Below are 20529 nucleotides of genomic sequence, written 5' to 3' on the forward strand. Positions count from 1 at the left end.
TTGTAAGGTACTAGAAAAAATGTGCATTGGCCTATTTTAATGCTCATTAGCTAAAGAGCACAGGGGGTTTTTGTGATGTTTTAGTGTGCATTAAAATAGGCTAATGCACATTAAAGTGCATGTGTAAACATACCCACAGTGAACTAAATAGGTTGAAAACCACCCAGGCATCTAAAATCTAGATTCTACTGTAGTAGGATGTAACGTATGATGTGATACAATGTCTGATTACCTTACTGTTCAAAATGTACAATGAATAGGTTTGTATGAGCAGTAAGATAATTAGACGCTGGAACAATGTACCAAGGGGTTGTGGTGGATTCTTCAGCGCTTAAAATCTTTAAAAGCATAGTCAGCTGCCTTTCTAAGAGATAGTCTTATAGTTTAAGAATAAATTGTTGGGCATGATGCAAAAATTACCAGGTGACATTCTCTGCCATATGCTATGCAGGAGGTCAGACTAGATGCTCAAAATGGTCCTTTCTGCCCTTAACATTTCTGGCCATATGTAACATAGATCCTGAGGCTCCTTGTTCCTTGAAGAGAAGAAGCAGTGAGAGAGCACTGCAGGCTAGGCAGGGTGTAGGTTGATGGGGCAACAGGCCATAGGCTGATCATCAGGTACCTGCAGACAGGCCTGGGGTAGTCTGATGACTGGAAGGGAACAAGGCCCTAGGAATATTTAAGCCCAGAGCCTGAACTGGCAAGCTAGTCTCTCCTTGGCTGCCATAGGGTGAAGAGCTCCTGGCAGCAGGGCTCCTGATGGGACTGTGATGTTACATGCAGATCCCTAGTGAGGAGCTCACTAGGTTATAGCCCAGGGCTGGGCAGCTATGCTAGGTGAAGGGTGAAGCAAGGTTTTCCCTCATAAAAGGGCAAAGGGCTCTTTCCTGTTTAAGTTTGTGTTATAGCCCAGGGACTTGTGTTCATGTTATAGTTAGAATGGCAATTTGGGTTGGAATGATAGGGGTAGTATAAAGAAGTCCTATCCTTGCATTGCCTGAGGGGCACATGATTTGCCTTGAACCCTATCAGATGCAAGATCAAGGCTCAAGTGACTGCTAAGTCTGGAGTGGGCAGAGGGCAAGGGCACAGAGCCAGAGCCCAAAAGGGGCCCAGTGCCCAAAAGATCTAGACCAGAGCTGGTGCTTAAAAACCATGTCCAATGCAATAGGCCTAGGCTAGAAGGCCTAGCTGAGAGTAAAAGGGCAGAGGCCAAGAAGGCTGAAGTCCTGACAGGAGACTACAATACAATGACACCCGTGAGGCTTGGGGCATGGTGTAGGGGAGGATTGGAGCCATGCAATGAGCCCCTAAGGCTTTGGGTGCCCAGCAAGGGGCCTGGGGAATAGTACGGAGCAGTAGGATGCTGAGGAACCTCAGCAGGGGTTCAGTTAAACTGGGGCCATGCAAAGGCCTGTGGGCAGCCTTCCCATTATTATTGTTATACCATCAAGGCACGGCAGGAGAGAAGAGAAGGCACCCTAGGGGCAGAGCAGGACGCTGTCACAGAGCCACCAGGGAGTGTCATGGCCACCCCTGGGACCCCGACGTGCTACACAATACCAGCCAATGTAAAAATAAGGAGTAACATTTGCAGATGGTATTGAACAACTAAGTTGAAGGGAATGAGTAAGTGTCATATGGGCCATTAAAAGCTTGTGACAAGTCCGAATAACATGTTAGCATGAACAAGTGCAAAGTGTTACGCAACATGTAGCAAATGTGTCCTCCTCCCCCTTGCACACCCAGTTGCTAAATCCCTGGATGCAGATTCCAGACCTTTAGCTCAAGCTGTAGCTATTCAAACTCCTAGCTCTGGAGGGCCCCACTTCAGTTCCTCTTTGTGTTGGCAAAGGCAGAACCTGTCACCAATGCACAGTGACAAAGGTGGAGTTGCTTATGGACACAACTGGAGTTAAATTCACTGTAAACACAGAGGGTAAAGAACCAATCAGCAGCTCTGGTTATTGTCAAAAACAGATGCAGGTGGCGGCAAACTTTCTGGGTTTCTCAGACCTCCTCACCCGGAGAAGAGAAGACTGAGGGGGGATTTGATAACAGTCTTCAAAAACCTGAAGGGAGACTATAAAGAAGATGCAGATGGACTTTGCTCTGTGGCACAGGGGACAGGAACAAAGGACTCAAACGGCAATAGAGAAAATGTAGGTTGGAAATTAGGAGGAAGTTTTTTGATTATGGGGGTGGTGAAGCATTGGAACAGGCTAACCTAGAAAAGCTGTATAAGCTCCATCCCCGGACATTTTCAATAGCAGTTTGGACAAACACTCGACTGGGATGGTTTTAGTCAGCGTCTGGACTAGGCGACCTCATGAGGGCCCTACTTTGCCATGAGCTTAAGTAAATCAGGACCCAAACTTCTAGACCCAGAGAAAAGAGTTCAAGGAAAACTGGTATTTCCCAACTGCAAACTAATGCTGGCCCTGCTTGCCTAAACATTCACCCTGCAATTATTTAGTGTACAGTTCAAGCTGAAGCTGCGATGGAGCAGATTCCCAGCATGCAAAACCAGAGAGACAAATGGGTCCACTTTACATCAGTGTGTTGCTTCAGTTGGGATTTCATTAAAGACTAAAATACCCGCGTCCTCTCTACCACAGCATAATTTCTCAGAGACATGAAATCCCTAGGCAGTGGCACAAAGGAAAAGCAGCCCTTTACACACAGCTGCACAAATTCAGCTTAGTAATGATTTTACAATGCTTGTGCCCCCCCGAGAAGTTAGCCCAGCACCTCCATTACAGATGAGATATTAACCTGTGGAAACACCGATGGTCCTGCACAGAAATTAGAAATGCTTCAGACCTCCAACAGCATCGCTAGCAATAATAACAATGATTAGAAAACTCAGTTGCTTTGATGGCACCAGGGGAGAAGCAAGAAATCAAGCTGCATCTATTCATCAGTTGTCTGGTCATATTTCATTCACCTTCATCATCAGTTTGCAGCCGGAGAAACTAGCCTCCGACAAGCCCCAAGAGCCTTGGAGAGCTGGAACATCCTGTCCCAGAGGAGACTGATGTATCCAATTAGTAAGAACTGAAACAAAAATCATTGGTGCCAGAAGAGGGACAGACAGGGATAGAGAGAGATGGTCACTGCAAAAAGCTGCGAGGTATTAAATATAAAAGTGCAGACAGTAAGATTGTAACTAGCTTACTTTTTGGGGCACACCCAAATTATTTCTAATGCTCTCATATTTTCCTCCCTTGTTATTTAACTCTGAATGGATATAAAATGAATAAAATCCATCCCTTCACTCCTATGGTGACTGATGAGAGATGAAATGGAAGGTGATTCTGCGACGAAAGCAAATGAAGGGAGGCAGGAGGCTCAGGTCCTTTGTCTTCCTTAGTCTTCTTCTACGGTCCGCTGGGCCAGATTTGATGCCACATTACTTCAAGCTGCTTCGTCCCAGCGATCGTGAAGTTATTTTTTTCTGAGGTTGGGCCCATGGGCACAGTAGCGGCCTTAGGGGAGGGCAAGCCGGGAGACAGCCCAGGGCCCCCAAAATTTTGCCACCAATTTTTGTGGGGGTGACATTTTTGCAAGGAAGTGACTCTATTTGCATTTCAGCACTCGCCTATTTATCTAATTCCCCCAAACAACATTAAAAAGATTGTAGGTCATTAAAATTAAGCCTCTAAGGGCCCCCAAATGACTCTCTTGCTTAGGGCCCCAACAACCTAAGGCCACGGCTGCTTAAGATGTCATTGGGGTTCTGGGAATGGAGTTCACACCAGTGCAGCTGAGAACAGACCATAATCCTAATTCACTGAAGTTTGTCTTCACACCATTCCCATCCTGAGATCCATCATTAAAATCTCTCTTTCTTGCTGCATTAAGCATTGGCTGGCCTATTGACACCATTCTCCACTGAGTTATGGTTTCTTGTGACATGCCTGTAAAGGATGGGTATATCTGGCTGCTGCTTGCGGAGTCACTAGGGGAGAAGGTGATCTGAGTATCCCCCTGCTCACCTTAATGTTAAATATTATAGCTGTTGGCAGCAGTTTTTAATCTTAAATACCGATTTAATGGAAGCTTTCCCTCCTTTTAAACATGCCTAATGGCTCTCCTTGGTAGTGACATTTTCAGAAAAAGGACCTAGCTGTCTCAGCTGCCACAGCATTTGTTTCTTTGGATGGGTTTAGCCCCGACAAGCCTGGGAACCATCTTCACCAAGTTCATCTTGTGCCTCAAGTCCCTTCTCAGCCCTCCTGACAAGGAACTGAACACTTAGTCCAAAGACTGCACTTTTTTTGGCTGGACACCATGAAGTCTTGGCACGGAGTGGGTGCATTTCTTCTGTTTGCTGGGTTTTCAGATCTGAGAACTTCTCTGGCAGCCACGAAGCCCATACCTCACAGAAAGAGCCCATTACACGCCTTTCAGAAGGGGGAGTGCAGTACCGTAAGACTTAGAGGTGTGCATTCAGGTCTTTGTTCTGCCACCGATTTCTTGTTTAAGCTTAGGCAAGTCACATAACCTTCCTGTTCCCCTTCTTGTAGCATGGAGAGAAGAGCACTGGTCAATCTCCCACAAGAACAGCGAGGATAAATACGGACACTACAACAATGGGGGCGGCTAAGTAACTAAAACAGAATAACGGTACATCAGAGAACACAGGCTCTGTTAGAAAGGCCCTAAAGATCAATAGACATCTTTCCATCGGCTCTAATGAGCTGTAGATGAACCAAAAAGAGCCTAGAACAAATGAGGTGAGAGCTGAATAGTGTCTGTGTTTACGAGAAACCATTGAGATATATGTGCACATGAGCAGGACTAAATTTCAGCATCAGCACAGGCTCTAGGTACCTTTTAACTGTATTATATTCTACTAAAACACACTGTATCTAGGGAAGAGGAGGAAAAAAGAAACCCCAACACAATTATGTTTTTAAGCATGTCTGTAGTATCAAAGTCTTTGAAATATGTTCGCTTTGAATTACAGGGAAAGACTGAATAACATCATTGATCACGTACATTAAAAATTCATGGAGCGCCTGTACTTACTATTTTATCACAACCTTCCCCCGTGTTTTTCTTTGTAGTGAAATGAATGGTGAACCTATTGCAAACCATCAATTCTCATCCAACGCTTCCCTTTGCTGTAAAGGATTTATGTCTCGTGATAAAGAACGCAATATGCCTGGACACATTGTCTTGCTTGACATTGCTTACAGAGGAAATCTTGAGCACGTAACATTATCGATTGGGATGTTTCATCAAAGCTTAATTTAACTTATCAAGGGGAGCTAATTTGCATTCATCAATAGGTAGCGTCCAGTTAAGGTAAACCAGCAGCTTCTAACCCTCATTTTCATATTGGCTGTGCCATGTACTCAGTACTTCCTCAGTTGTTTGAAGGTAAAAGAAGGCGATTTCTTTTCTCTTTGAAATATTTAAACCTACAGCAGAGCAGCCCGGTAGTAATCCACATCCATTTAACTGTCTCATCTCAAGCTCCTCAAGGCAGAGCCTGTCAATGTCTACACTTCTTTAAAGCATCTTGCGCAAATAAAGCAGCCCCAGTTTGGTGACCTCCAGGTAGCCCTGCAAAAGCAGTGTTCAGTTCAAATCAATGGAACAGAATAGGATTTCCCTCTCCTTCCAGGAAGCTGGATTCAGGTACATTTTTTAAAAGAGATTAGGGATTTCCATAATGCAAGCCTGAGGCCTCAAACTGATACAGCTTCCAATATTTACACATGACCTGAGATTTTCAGGTTTCTTAGAGATTTAGAAATCCAAAAGGGATTGATTTAAGATCCCAGAATCTGAGTCAGAGCTGTGCACTTAAGTCACCTTTGAGACTTTAAAAATCTCATATGCAAGCAGTATAAAGCCTTGAATTTGCGTTACTCCCATTTCTGTCTTTTTCCAGACTAATTGCTATATTTTATACCTGCAGTGCCCAGTTCCTGCAGTCAGTACCATACCTAGGCTCCTGGTGGCTCTGGAAAAACATGTAGTATTGGTCCCCCTTCACCAGAGATAATGATAATAATAATAATCGGACAATGGGGAAAAATTACCATTTTTGAGCCCTCTTTCTGTCCAGGCCTGTCACAGGCCAGCTGGGCACTCTGAGTATATCAATTTAGTTGCAGGCTAACCAAGTACTGCAACTTAAATTAGCCACTGGGCTTTTTTGTTTCGGGATCAAGGAGGTGATGTTGGGAGGAAAGCAATGACAAGTTTCACTTATAAAAAAGAATGAATTTTACTTATAACAGCAAAAGATATAGTTTGCACCTATGACAGTTAGTAAAAAGGTTAAGTTAATAAACAGATAATATAACACTACAAGTTAAAATTGGCAGTGATAATAAAACAGACAGAGAAATCAACCAAGAGTTCTCACTTGGTTAGTAACTTATTGATAGTCCCTCAGTCTGACGTACACGTCAAGTTGATTCAGCGAAGTCAGGCGTCCCCGATCCACGCTGTCAGAGGGAGAACTGGGGGAAGGTCCCTCAGTCAGGATCTGGTCCTCACTCACACAGGGAGTAAGAGATCCAGGGGCATGGGACAGCAATGACCCTTCTGTTCCGTCCTTCCTGTGGGCCACTTAATATGCATGTTCTTGTATATCTTGTCTGTGCTAATCTGTTGGCTTTTTAGCCACTCAGTCTTATTCTATAGCTGTTATCCTATGGGGTTAAAAGGTGTTAAAAATCATTATAATAAGTTACTGCCTAAGCTTGGGTTTATCCAATAAGCATATCATACCACACCACTTTGGGGTCTGAGATTAACATGTCTCCACCCAAGTTCAACCCACTATGTTAATTATATTTTGTGGTTAGATCCATTAATTTTTCTGACTCTAAGCGAAAAATTATTAAATCAGCTAGATTTGCAGTTTTATTCTTTAGTTCTGCTTTTTAAAACTCATGCTGTCTCGAAACTAGTGCAAACAGCTATATATAATTCTTACGGATTATACTCCAGACAGACAGTTTCATGAGCTCTATTTCAGATATCTTCAAAAAGCATTTTCTTTTTGCTATAAGTTGCTTGTTAACCCTTCTGGTTCTGGCCATCACACAGGCCCCAGGCAGCCACCTGGTTCGCTCATGACTGTTTGCAGTTACTTATATTGAAGTTTAAATAAGGATGCTGGGAGCGGCTCACCAGTTAGAGGTGGGTGGCATTCATTACAGTTGCAAAACAGGATGTATTGTTTATCAGGATTGAGACAGAAGTTCCATACACCAGTATGACTTAAACCACTTTCAAAATAGCTGAAACTGGTTTAAGATAAGCCTGGATGGATATAGTATCAGACTTAACTGATTTAAGTGTACTGAACTTCTGTTCTGTTACAAGTTTAAACTGGCTCCTGATCACTTAAACCGGTTTATGTGCAACTTCTGTCCCCAGCCTCAGTGACCTATCAATAAACAAATACTTTTGAAGTAATCTTAGTGTGAGTAGCCAAGACTAGATGGAAAGGAGATGAATCAGTCTGTTTTGAATAAGTTTTACTAGTTCTTTTATGTCTGGATTAAACAAGGCACTTAGTACACACTGTAGAATTATATTTTATTGGGTGCTGCAGAAACCCAAGAATTTGAGGGGATTACAACAAGAGAAGTGTAGAGGCAGACAAACAAACTTTGATTAGTCTGCTACCTTTTTCCTGTCTCTTCTGTTTGTGGAATTGGAGATGTTAATAACTTTGAAGAAGCATCTTTGTTTTCAAAGAAGCCATTGTCATCGCTGATGACCTACATGATAATGATGCTCTACAAGTAAAATATAATAAATACCAAATGGAACTAAACCTTGCCAAAAATTTAAAAAAGCAAATGCAAAAGCTGCCAACACATCTCCATCACAACCACAATCAGCACAGGCCACAACAAAACCATGACAGTTCTATACAGATCTAGTACATTGTGTAATATATCTCAGCCAATCATAGAATCATAAAAAATGATGGCTGGAAGGGACCTCAGGAGGTCACATCTAGTCTAACCACCTGCTCAAAGCAGGACCAGCCCCAACTAGATCCTTCAAGCCAAAGCTTTGTCTAGCCAGGTATTGGAAACCTCCAAGGACGGAGCTTCCACCACCTCTCTGAGTAACCTGTTCCAGTGTTTTTCCCCCTCCTAGTGAGAAAGACTTTTCTTATATCTAACCTAAACTTCCCTTGCTACAACATGAGCCCATTGCACCTTGTTCTGTCAGCTGCCACCACTGAGAGCAGTCCAGCTCCATCCTCGTGCAGGGAGTTGAAGGCTGCTATTAACTCCCCTCTAAGTCTTCCCTTCTCTAAACCTAATAAGCCCAGGTCCTTCAGTCTTTCTTCATAAGTCATGTTCCCCAGTCCCCTTACTATTTTTTTTGCCCTCCGCTGGACTCTTTCCAATATCTCCACATCCTTGCTGTAGTGGGGGGCCCAAAACTGGACACAGTACTCCAGATGTGGCCTCACCAGTGTGGAATAGAGGGGAACAATCACTTCCCTTGACCTACTGGCAACACACCTACCAATGCAGCCCAGAATGCCATTAGCTTTCTTGGCAACAAGGGCACACTGCTGGTTCATATTCAGCATGCACAAAAATGCCCTAACGGAAACTCTGTGAGTGAAATCAAACAACCACTATGCTACAGAATGAGGTCCTGCAGTAAAATAATAAAGGATAAAAACAGCCTATCACCACTGGAAAGAACACTTTTCATAAAATAACCCCTCAAAGGATGCGATGCCTAGGATGTGATACCTCTGCAATACCTTCAGAGGACAGGCCTAGAAACAGAAATTCACAACTCTCCCAGGCATCAAGAAAACATTGATTTGAGAGCGACATTAGTGTTATGAGAACCTCTGCTACTTTCTTTTTGCTCTGTTAACAGCCCACTTCCTTTCATGTGATCTAATTCATTAACATAATTAGAGTAAACCAAACCAATTGTTCTAATCTGGGAAAAAGCTTCAGCTGTGACTACTTTCTTCCCAGACTGGATGAAAGGCCATTGAAGCCTGATAGCTGATCTCCTAGCTCATCAAAATATACATGTTGGTTCAATAAAAGATATTACCTTACCCTACCAATCTTGCTTCCTAGATAAGGTCAAAACAGTGGACCTCATTTATCTGGATTTAAGCGAAGTTTTTGATATTGTGCCTCATGGGAAATTATTGGCTAGGCTAGAGAGGATGAGGATCAATAGTACAACTGTGAAGTGGATGAGGAGTTGGCTCAAAGGGAAAGTACAGTGGGTTACGTTGAAAAGTGAAATATCAAACGGGAGCAGTTATCAGTCATGTTCCTCAGGGATCAATGCCAAGACCTATCCTGCATAACACTTTTAGTATTAACCTTAGTAATTGATGTATCTTCATGAAATGGATGATGCTATTCTGGTGGATATTGCCAGTATGGAAAAGAACCAGATTATTTTACAGGAAGATTTAGATAATCTACTGGAGTAGAGCATGAGAAATTGTATAAAGTGCAAAGTCACGCATTCAAGGTAAAAACATCTTAGATGTCACATTTGAGTCTGTTCTGATTGATCTAGTCAAAACCTGGGAATGACATAGCCCTTTACACACGCAGCTGGTCCTTGGAATGAATGGCAATTACCTTGAATTATCTGTGATTGTCCCAGGAAAAAGTGTTATCTTGAATATTTCACAGGTTCTTAAATTGGGACCCTATGCTTATTAATCTGTAGGATCCCAGGATAAAAGGCTGTGTCTCAGGAGTAACCCAATTTCTGGTGGGTTTTTTGCCCTTACAGATTTAAAAATTGGCTCTAAAATGGGGCCTTATAAGCTGGAACCACCTGAAGAAAAATGGACCACAGGCCATATTGCTTTAGGTACAATGACCATATGTCACCACCATGTGCTGCAGATGTGAAAATTGGTAATACAAATTTTGGTGTGTATGAAGTGAGTTGTATCCAGCAGAGAAAGGAAGTAATAGTACTATAGTTCAGGACATTAGTAAGGCCCTTTTTAGAATACTGTATAAGGTATATAGCAACCCCTGGCACGTGTGCCAAGCATGGCACACAAGGCCATTTTGCTCAGCACACCACTACCAGCCCGGGCTCTAAGCGGCTGCTGCCAGCCAGGGAGCTCAGGCTGCTCCCAGCAGGTGGCTGGGAGGCTGCAAGTCCTGCTGAAAGCCGGCTGGGATCCGTGGGCCAGCTGCAGCCAGGAGGCTGAAAACAGCTGCTGTGGGCTCTGGCATGTCAGCACTCTGGCATCTTCCAAAGTAGACATTGTGGGTTTTTTTGGCACTCTGGCCAAAAAATGTTGCCTACCCCTGTTCTAGTCGCTAATGTGGCATACTCCTCTTCCTAGGATCCTCTGCCAATGTTGGGGTCACATTGTGGGCAGTTCTTGGTGGGGGGGTTTTGGTGAATCTTGGCTGTTGGTGGGTTTTTTGGTGAATTTTGGGCATGAAAATAGGGCACTTATGGCAAAGTGGGGTCCCTGACTAGCCCCAGGGCTAGTTTCCCCACCTGTCTCACCTGCCACCTTGATGGAACATAATTGAGTGTTAATTAGGTGGGAGGCTGCCCATTGTAAACCCTGATATTGGGGGGGGGGGCTATCTGTGGCTCCGTTCCCCCCTCTACACCATTGCCCAAGCCTCACAGATGGCATCTCAGGCAGTTGGCTCAACCGTCCCCTTTACCCATTAGCTGTGGCCCTCAATCATGGGACCTTCAGCTTCCGTAAGCCCTGGCCCCATCTCAGGCCAGTTGGGACCCTGAGCTTCTTTGCTTAGCATGGGGATCCCCCGTTGTGGGCCCTGGCCCTTTGGACCCTTTTGGTACTGGCCCTAGAATTGACAAGTCGAGTCCACCAGTTGGGTTTACGCCTCCTGCACTTAGGGATCAGGGTCCCCCATTCCTGGCTTAGGTGCTTCTGGAACCATGCCTGGCCCTGCGGGGTCACTCCCCCAGCAGGCTGAGGTGCCTCCTGAAGCTTACCTGGCCTACCCAGGTCTTATGGTATATGGCCCACCCAAAGGTGAGGTCTGGGGTTAAGGTGCCTCTACCCACCTTTCACCAGGGTGATAACTGGCCTGGAATTTCCTGGGGGCTCACATCCCACTGAGAGACCCACCATGCCACCCACTCCCAGCAGGGTGCAATTTTAGGTCATGCCCAGGACCAGGAGCCTCCAAACCATCCCCTACAGCTCCTGCCCTTACCTCCAGGATGTTGCTTGCAGCCAGGTGATGTTACTCCCTAGTCTCCCAGCAGTGAATTGCCCTGTTTATATAGGCAGCTAGGGATCTAAAATGGCTGCCTCAGTCAATCACCTGCTGGCCGCTTGGCTCAGCCCTTAAAGTGGCAGGCACCAACAGTGCCCTGCCACATACTGATCAGCATATCTTGACTGCAGCATGATGGGGGTATGCTGAGCTCTTCTGACCCATCTACAGTTCCTAATAATGCAGCTTTTGGGCCCATAGCAGGGAGTAAATAGACAAGTCTTCTTTCTTCAATGGTAGTCTTAGACTTGGCAAGAAGAGACTTGGCCCATTAGGGCCTCTGGAAAATGATACTTGGGAATTTAATGACAATATCCTCATCAGCACCAGTATGTCACCCTTTATAGGTTTTCCATTTGGTCTGATGAGCACATGGGAGAACAAGGAAATACATATAACCTCCATTAATTTTTTTCAGCAGGTTCACCATACCTTTGCCTTGTTTCCCCACACTATATCACTGTATAATCAGACTGCTATGCAACAGAGTAAATCCATCACTCTGGGGAAAGGTACTACTTGCCTCAGTTCTTTTCTGACTGTCTCTTTGTGTATGATACATTATATTGTGGACCAAAGGATTTGACTTGGAAGAAAAAATTTAAAAACAGTTAATTGCAAACAATATAAGCTGTATTACAAAGCAGCTAAATGTTTAAATGTCATAATGAATCTCCTGAATCCATGCAGATGACTTCTGGCTTTGATAAACCAATTAAAATAGAATTGCATTTTATAACCTTCTTACACAAATGTATAGACAAAAGAGGATTGCATTACCAAGAAAAGTATGTGAAACATTGGAATCTGAACAGTAATGGTACAGATACAATGAATCTACTTAATATCACCAGCAAAGATGAAAAGCTGCACGATGAAATAACAATTATGTTGATGCAAAGACTACTCTGAATTATTATTTCCAGGGTTACTGTTTCATTCCATGAAGTTTATTTTAGGGATAAGAAAATGCATCGAAGTGCTTAGTTCCAGTTGCTGGTTTCCAACACTGTTCAGGCCTGGAAAAGTAGCAGCAGGATTAAAATGCATTAAAAGGTTTATATGGATAAACCAGCAGAGACACTTGTCCGCATCATTATTAATTTTCTATTTCCATTTTACTAATGCTCACAAACCCTATTTTGGTAGGTATTTGGATTAGAGCTGCCTGAATAAAAATAATCGAGGGAAGAGATTTTGGTTCGAAAATGCAGTTTTGTTGAAATAAAAACACACGTCACAAAATTGCATCAGTTTCATTTTAAAAGAAAAGGGGGGAGTGTAGACCTGACCTGGTGAAATGTTTCAATATTTTCTAAGTGAGCTGCTTTGATTTTTCATTTCAAAACACTTCTTTTATTTGGAATATTGTTTTCCTATCAAATTAAGAAAAAGGGGTGGAGGGGGGGCCAGAGAATTTGACCACAGTGGGGGTTTTTTGTTCTGAATTATCTTTCATGGAGGGCTTCAAACTGTTCACATCTCAGTCCTAAAAAGAGAATGAAAAGGAATGACAAAGTTCTCCATAAAACAATGTGTCCATTCATGCATAGCACTACTAATGAAAATCAGTCCTTCCCTGTCTACCTATGTATTATCAGTTTACTACAGCTCCATTATGGGACCGGTATTTAAAAAAAAAACCCCATAGACAATATCAGTTCCTAACATTTCTTTCGAGGCCTTGAAAAATGAATCAGTCGCAATACCTTAGCTTTTTGGTTGTAACTCAAAAATGTGAGTTCTTCCCTGATTCCCTGACAGTTTTTTGGTGGCCTCTGGGATACACTGTAGTGACCTCACACTGGTCCCAGACTGACAAGCTGGGTGGCAATTCACATCTTTGCTAATAAATTTAGCAAAAATACCAAGCGACAGTGTCACACCCTTCTCAAAAATCAACAAAAAGAGTGGGAGGGACTTCAAGCGGGTTGGATCAGGTCTTGAATAAGCATAGAGGGAGCCATCCTTTCCATCCATGAAGACAAGGAGAGGTTAAATTAATAGGGACAACGAGGGAAGCCAGCATTTCTGCTCAGCGCATCAGTGGAAGGTTCTGGGGATTGGAGCCTTGAGGTTCTGGCTCCTTTCACTGGCAGCTCATTCATGGCAGAGAAAACACCAAGGGAGAGACTTATGACTTCAGCAGTACATTAAATCAACGAGCAAACTAAAGTTTAATCAATACCAGCATGGTGGGGAGGGGGCAGGGGAAACAGGACAAGCGTTTAAAGGGTATAGGACTGAGAAATGAAAATCCATCTGTTCCATGGCAGGTCACAACCTTTCAGTGGATAACCACAACATTTTTCTCACCTTTATTTTCTGCTTAGGGTCCGCTGTGACTCAGTGGAATTACTGCAACACATGGAGAATGAACTACTCAGAGAAGAATTGCTGTCAGCCCTGGGAAGTAAGGCAAAAGCAGGCATTACTCACCGTGTCATCGAAATTTATTACATGGACACACCGTTGTTAGTCAGATCAGTCAAAAGCTAGCGGGGCTGGATGGCACAGCTCATTGCTCTTTATTTCTACAAGTATGTCTACACTGCAGTCACGGAAATGATGACATTGTGGTATACACAATCCAGAGCTAGGTTGGATACCAGTAGCAGTCTGGCTAGGATAGCATGGAGCTCATCACAAGCTGCAAAACCCATTCAAGGGACTCACTAAATTAGCATTGGGTTCAATGCCATTTACTATATTCATTAGCTTACAACGAGCTTGTGTGTCTCTATGCTACACTGAAGTCACTGTTACATCTTCAATTGCCACCTCAAGTAAATGGCCTCAGGGTGTCCAAAAACTACTGTCACCCAGCAAGTCCATATTTTACAACATAAATTGGTGGGTCTTGGTCCAGGTTTTAGTTGAGAGATCTTTATCACAAAAAGTACCGTCACAAATCTGCACTTGATACCAAATCAAGGATAAAAATGATGATGAAGCCTAGGATGCCTGCAATGTCATGACTGTGGGACAAGGAATGAATGGCCAAAGCAATTTTTGTTATTATGGTCTGTGATAAATCCTTCATCAAAATGGTTTTTGCTGTGGAAAATTGTGCTCTTGATTATTAATTCTCTCTCTCTGGGCACGTCTACATGTGCACTTTAATGCACAGTAAAATAGGCTACTCCATGTTAAAACATCACATCGAAAATGATAATAATATGCTAATACTCAATAAAAAATAGGCTACTGTGCATTAAGCATCACTAAAAAAAGTGTGCATTTTCACTGCTGTGCAGTAGGGTAGCTTAATGCACATTTATTTAGTACTATGCATTAGAGGTACTAAAAGTAATGCACATTAGGGAAAGTCCATTAATAAATGCATAGATGCACCTTCTGTCTCCTTCTCTTGGTGGGGGGTGGGTAGAGTGGGTGAGACTGATTTCTATGGTTTTCTTTGCTATCCACAAGCCATCATGGGTATATTTCAGAACTGAAAAAGTTTTGGCTTTTTGCTTAGTTTATCAAAGTCAAAGCACCTCATGTTCCCATCTTGCTTTACAGGCCAGGTTCTTCAGTTGGATTTTATCTCCCATGATATACTGACCTCCTTTGCCAACACATATAGTGACAAATGGAAGCATCAATAGGACTAAAATGAATTTTCAAGTCCCCTCTTCTGTTCAAATTCTGAGGAAAAAGTCCACGACCCAAAGGACTTACAGTCTCATTCTACCAGTTCTTTTTTTATTTTCTACCAACCTTGTAAGACAGGGAAGTACTGGGAAACTGAGAGACAATATTCTAGAGAATAAATTGATAAGGGGTTGTTTTCCCAAAAAGTACAGCCTATAGCCAGCACAACTTACCGGGCTTGAAATAGGATTTACTTATTGAAATTGGATGGTCTGTATTATCAAGAAGGTCAGACAAGATGATTGCAATAGTTCTGTCCAGCCAGAAAATGTGGATCTCTGGAAAAGCGTTTTAATTTAGAATACTTGCTGTAGGTGAATAGTGCAGCCCTCAAACAGCGATGGAGTTCTCCACTTGAACTTGACATGTGAAATTCACATTATTGATGAATACTTGCAAACACCGCTCAGCTAGGGAAGAAAAATCATAGCAAATGGTGCATATGAGCCAGTGTCAGAGAACCTGCATGTTTAGTTTCAACTATTCCCAGACAGCTTTTTGTGACTTATCTGTTGAAGGAATGAAGGAACTGTTTTGAATCATAAATGATGGTGAAATTTTTTGCAATCTGGGAACCATTTGGGAGCAGGAAAGGAAGCTGAATTCATCAATGGGTTCTTTAGTACAAATGATTTGCCTGCCTTCACTTTAAAATAATAGATGTCTTCTCTCATTGTAAACTCATGTATAAACTGCAAATGCTTTGTGACATGGCCCATTTTTTCACATGTGTTCGTATAGCAGGTAGCACAATGAGGTCACGGTCCCTGACCAGGCTTTACTCGCATATAAATAAAGAGTAGAAGACAGAGCAATGTGACACCTTAAAGACTAACTTGCTTAGAAAGGCATGAGCTTCCATAGGCTACAGCCTACTTCATCAGATGCTATGAATGGCCTTGCGGAGAACAGGGGTATTACACAAAAAGGAATAAGATCATTTCAATATAAATACAAAGACTAGAGGAAAGGAGTAGCAATGCTAAGAGAGGCAAAGGTGATTTGAAGGAATCAAAGGAGATAAATAAAGCAGTTAATAAGATCATAAGAAATGCCATTTACTGGGTCAGACCATAGGTCCATCAAGCCCTGTCCTGGTCCCACACCTTGACACCAAATGCTCGTGGAGGAGGGTGCAGGTAACAGGGCCCACCCAGAATTTCCCATGCCCTGATCCCCATTGCTGCTTTCAGCATCCAAAGAAAGTTCTGTATCAGAGGTTGCAGTCTGTCTACTGTGGTCAATACCTACTGTTATTGGACCTTTCTTCCAAGAACTGGTTTGATCTGGTTTTCAACTGGGTTCAGCTCCACAATACCTTGCAGCAGTGAGTTGCATGAGCTAATTAATCGTTTTGGGGAAAAAAACTTCTTTTGTTCAATTTAAAACTAGTACCCAATGGTTTTATAGTCTTCTGAGAAACAGCAAATAATAAATCCCCATTTACTTTCTCTGCACCATTTAATACTTTGCAAACCTCTGCGATGTCTCCCCTTAACCTGTCAGTCCATTGAGGGACATGATCAACCCTGCAATTCCAACTGTTTGCAAGTTCAGCCCTTTTCTTCTTCATCAAGGTCACCAGAGGACTACAACAATCCCATCCAAAATGATCACCTGATGATAAAGGGCATAGTTGTAAAAAGGAGTGCAGCACTAGAGGAACTCTGTCAGCTTGATTAAACCACCTAGGTTTCTGCAGCCAGACAGTTGACAGGGTGTGAGGCTTCTTTCTTCAGTGCTGCCCAAGGTAAGGATTTGGGGAAATACAGCAGAGTGAATTTGCCAGTCGGGGCTGCACTTGCCAGGAACTGAAATTACTATCTTTGCTGAGAGCGGAGGAAGTGAGACGTTGTCCCCAGAGAACAGAAAGAGTCACAACTGGAGTTTTCTTATGAGGGACTTATAGTGTTCAAGAGGGAGAAGAAAAGATTTCACAGGTTCTTTGGCTGCCTTGATCTCTTGGGAAGCAATGTGCCAGAGTGAAAATTGCTGGGAAGCATTTGGAGGAGAGGTGGAGAAAGGGGGTAATGCAGAGGAAAACAAAGAGCGAGAGACCAGTTAAATTGTTATGCAGAGGTTTCCTAACCAGATGTTTAGCCGTTTCACTGTGTGGCCTAACAAAATATTATGTGATCTCACAAGAGTTCCTTTAGTGGTAGTTTAGCAAAGCCAAAAAGACACCTCAGAATGATGACACTGGCATGAGATCAGTTTTACATCAGAAAAGTGACACATGGGTTGCTCCTCTCCTGCTAGCAGTACATTTTCCCTCTCTCCACTGAGGCAGGAAGCACATGCTCTTCAACTTCCTGTTGAAGATAGTAGTGCTTCCTGTCTGGTAGGCACCACAAACCTTAGGCTTTTTGAATGTCTGTACTCAGCCTATGAATCTGGCACTGCCATTCCCTGAGGCAGAATCGATCCAATCTATGTGGGTTTCTCTAAGCTGCATAGATTGGATTGCAAGTGAACAGATCTCATGTTCACTCTTCAGCTGGGGTGGTGGGAATTTGCCTGCAGTGGCCAAGGCCAGACGTCAGGGGGTGCTCCTGCACACTTCCCAGCCTGCTGGACATTGCCAAGGGCAGCCAAGCCTAGCCGACCAGGGAACATCCCAGCACATGCCCACAACCCCCTGCTGTCAGTCACAGGGAGGGAGAAAAGCCAGCACAGAATCAGTCCCCAGCCCCACTGTTCCTGCCCTGCAGGGCTGACTGGCCAGCCAGGCTACACAGCCGGGAAGGCAAAGCAGTGGGGGGAAAAGCCCCCATTTCCCCAACCCCCACATCTGGGCCCCCATTGCCATGGCCTCCTACACCAGCTGGGCAGACCCTAGCTGGGGTGGAAGGCCAAGGCTGGGGCATGGGACTTCATTCCCCACCTCCCCCCTGCTGTCCAACCCAGCTGACAGGCACAGGCAGGACACAGGGCTGCGGAGCAGACTCTGCCACCTTAGAACTGTTTCATCCTGGGGGTGAGGCTGGCGTGGTTCAGCTGAAGCAGGTAAGCTCACATGAAGGCTAGCCCACTTGTCCTGTAAGAGGCAGATTAGTGGGGAGCCACAAAGCATCCTGGGATGCTGGGGGGCTGCGACCTAACTTGAGGAAGGAGAGGATCTGGGACAGAAATTTGATAGACTGGTGTTACCTAAACTGATTAAATCTGGTACATCCATCCAGGTCTGTCTTAGACTGGTTTAAAAATGGAGGAACCCAGTTTATGTGCACTGAACTTCCATTAGACTGGTTTCTGATCACTTATACACTTCTGTGTAACTTGTTTCCCAAGTCATAGAGCCAGCCAGCACAGTAACTCAGTTACAGCACAATTTTATAACTAGAATAAAATATGCAAGCAACAACTCTACCCCAAATAGCTTACAAAAATCACAACTTTTTACTCAATATTTAATGTGAATTTTTTCCTTAGTTATGTCTCTGAATGTAAAAGAATGTATCTCATTTCCTGAATCAGTCTGAGTTTTCAAAGCAGCTAACAGACAAGTGGTAATGTTTTACTATGGTCTGAGGTTCAGCTTCTAAATATGGTGAGGGAATAAACCCAAATAAATGGTTCCACGTGTACCATCTCAGTGCTTCTTAATGACTGCAAAGCCAGGCAAAACCCCAAATAAATACTGAGATAAGAAATTGCTGAAGTTTACACTTACACCCTTACTTGGAGGAATGGTGCAACAGGACAAGGGCCATTTAAATACTATTCTCCAAGCTGAAGAAATGGTGGGATCCTGCTAAAATATGCAAGCAGAAGTTTTGAGCTGCTGATCTATTTGGCCTTCCTGGTCTTTTTCACTAACAGACACAGACTGGTGGGGTGTGAAATGCTGAGTGTGCCAGCATCATTCATTCATGGCGGTATGGATGGAGTAAACTATTTCAACTTCTGTGTTGTTATGGAACTTCTTGGGCCATTTCTGTTCCTCAGGATTGATGTGCATAGAAAATTAGGATTGGAAGAGATCTCAGGATGTCATCTAGTTCAACCCCAACAGTCATGTAGCAGGGAGATCTTCATGTGCACTGCCCATACGGTGCAGTATGGGCAGTTACTGTACCCTGTTTTAGTACTTCCAAAAGGACTACTAAAACATGGAGAAGCAACAACATCACTGCACAGCGACCTCTAGACACACCCTCTCAATATTATGAACTGGCACGTAATATAGACACCAAAAGTATGGGTGTAGTTTAGATTGGTTCCAAAGGACCTGGGGGTCTGAAGGGGTCTGGCATTGAACTGGCACCAGGAGCTGTAGCCAAAGTCAGGACAGGCCAGGGTCAGAAGCTGGAGCTGGAGATAGGGTAAACTGAGAGTTAACCAGGATCAGAAGTCAAAAGCCAGAGCCAGAATCATGAGTAGGGAACTGGAATCAGGGCATGCCAAGGGTCTTAGTGGAGTCAGAGCCAGGAGTCAAAACCAGAAGACCAACAAGGAAGTGCACAGAAGGTCAGAAGCAAGAATTATTATCTTTCCTGGGACTGCAGGCTGGGCTTGGCTTTTAGGGGCTGCTGAGGACAGGACCTGTTGCCTATCGTCTCAAGGAACTGGCTGCCCTGACTGCTTTACTCAGCCCAGTGGGGCCAGAAGTTGGTTCTGGTCTTGTTAGCCATGGTGTCTGTTCAAGGGATGACTCGCCTTGACCTCTTGATTGGGACTGGCTGAGTTCAGGGTTCTGGCCCGGCCTCCTTAGCCTTAGCAGCCCTCCTACACTGCTCCCTATAGCTGAGCTGTGCATGAATCGCAATTCTGTCCTGTATCATGAAGAACAGCCAAGGATACTCTGTACAGTAATGTTACTACAATGGAAACAATTCTCAATTAAAAGCAGTCTTGGGAACATGAAGGTATGACACGGTCTTTTAACATTGAAGTCAATGGAGTTGCATAAATTGATGCCAGTCGAGATTATGGACCAAAGTCCTGCAGTCAATTCAGAGCAGCAGAGAGTCTGACTCATCGAGTTCAAAATGGAGCTAATGTTGATGGAAATCCCTCACATGAATAGTGGTTAGAGATTTGTTCATAATTTCAAAGAAGTGAATTTATTGTGGCCTCAAGAATAAAACTCTACTCAGAAATAGCACCAGGGGACCAGCAAATCCTGCAGCCTTCAACCTTTTGCCATGTTGGCAGAAAGTGGTAAGCGGAAAGGCCCCGGTTACACACTGCACTGAGTTACTGGCCTCAGCAGAAGGGAAATCCTATGAGAAATCAGGAAAGAGGACCATATCTCTGAGATTTTTGAGGAGGATCAGGGGAAAGACACTTTAGATAGAAACTTCTGTCAATTATTTGAGGCCTTGAAGAGTCTGGTAAAACAAGATGGGAGAGAGGAGGATCTGACAGTGATAAAAAAAAATTACCAACAAACAAAACAATCATGTCACAAAACAACAAGTCCACTCACTTCTTCACAAGGTCATAATGTGTTATCTCGTCTGATCTGCCGCATGTCACTGCTACAATATGCCTCTCAGAGTACACTTCTCAGGCTATAAATATCGCAATATGTTGCTTTAGCTGTAACATATTTGGTAAACAGTGATAACAGTTAAAAGTTTCTCCCTGTCCC

Source organism: Crocodylus porosus, unplaced genomic scaffold, assembly GCF_001723895.1.
Source record: "Crocodylus porosus isolate Cpor-Errol unplaced genomic scaffold, CroPor_comp1, whole genome shotgun sequence".
Lineage (NCBI taxonomy): Eukaryota > Metazoa > Chordata > Crocodylia > Crocodylidae > Crocodylus > Crocodylus porosus.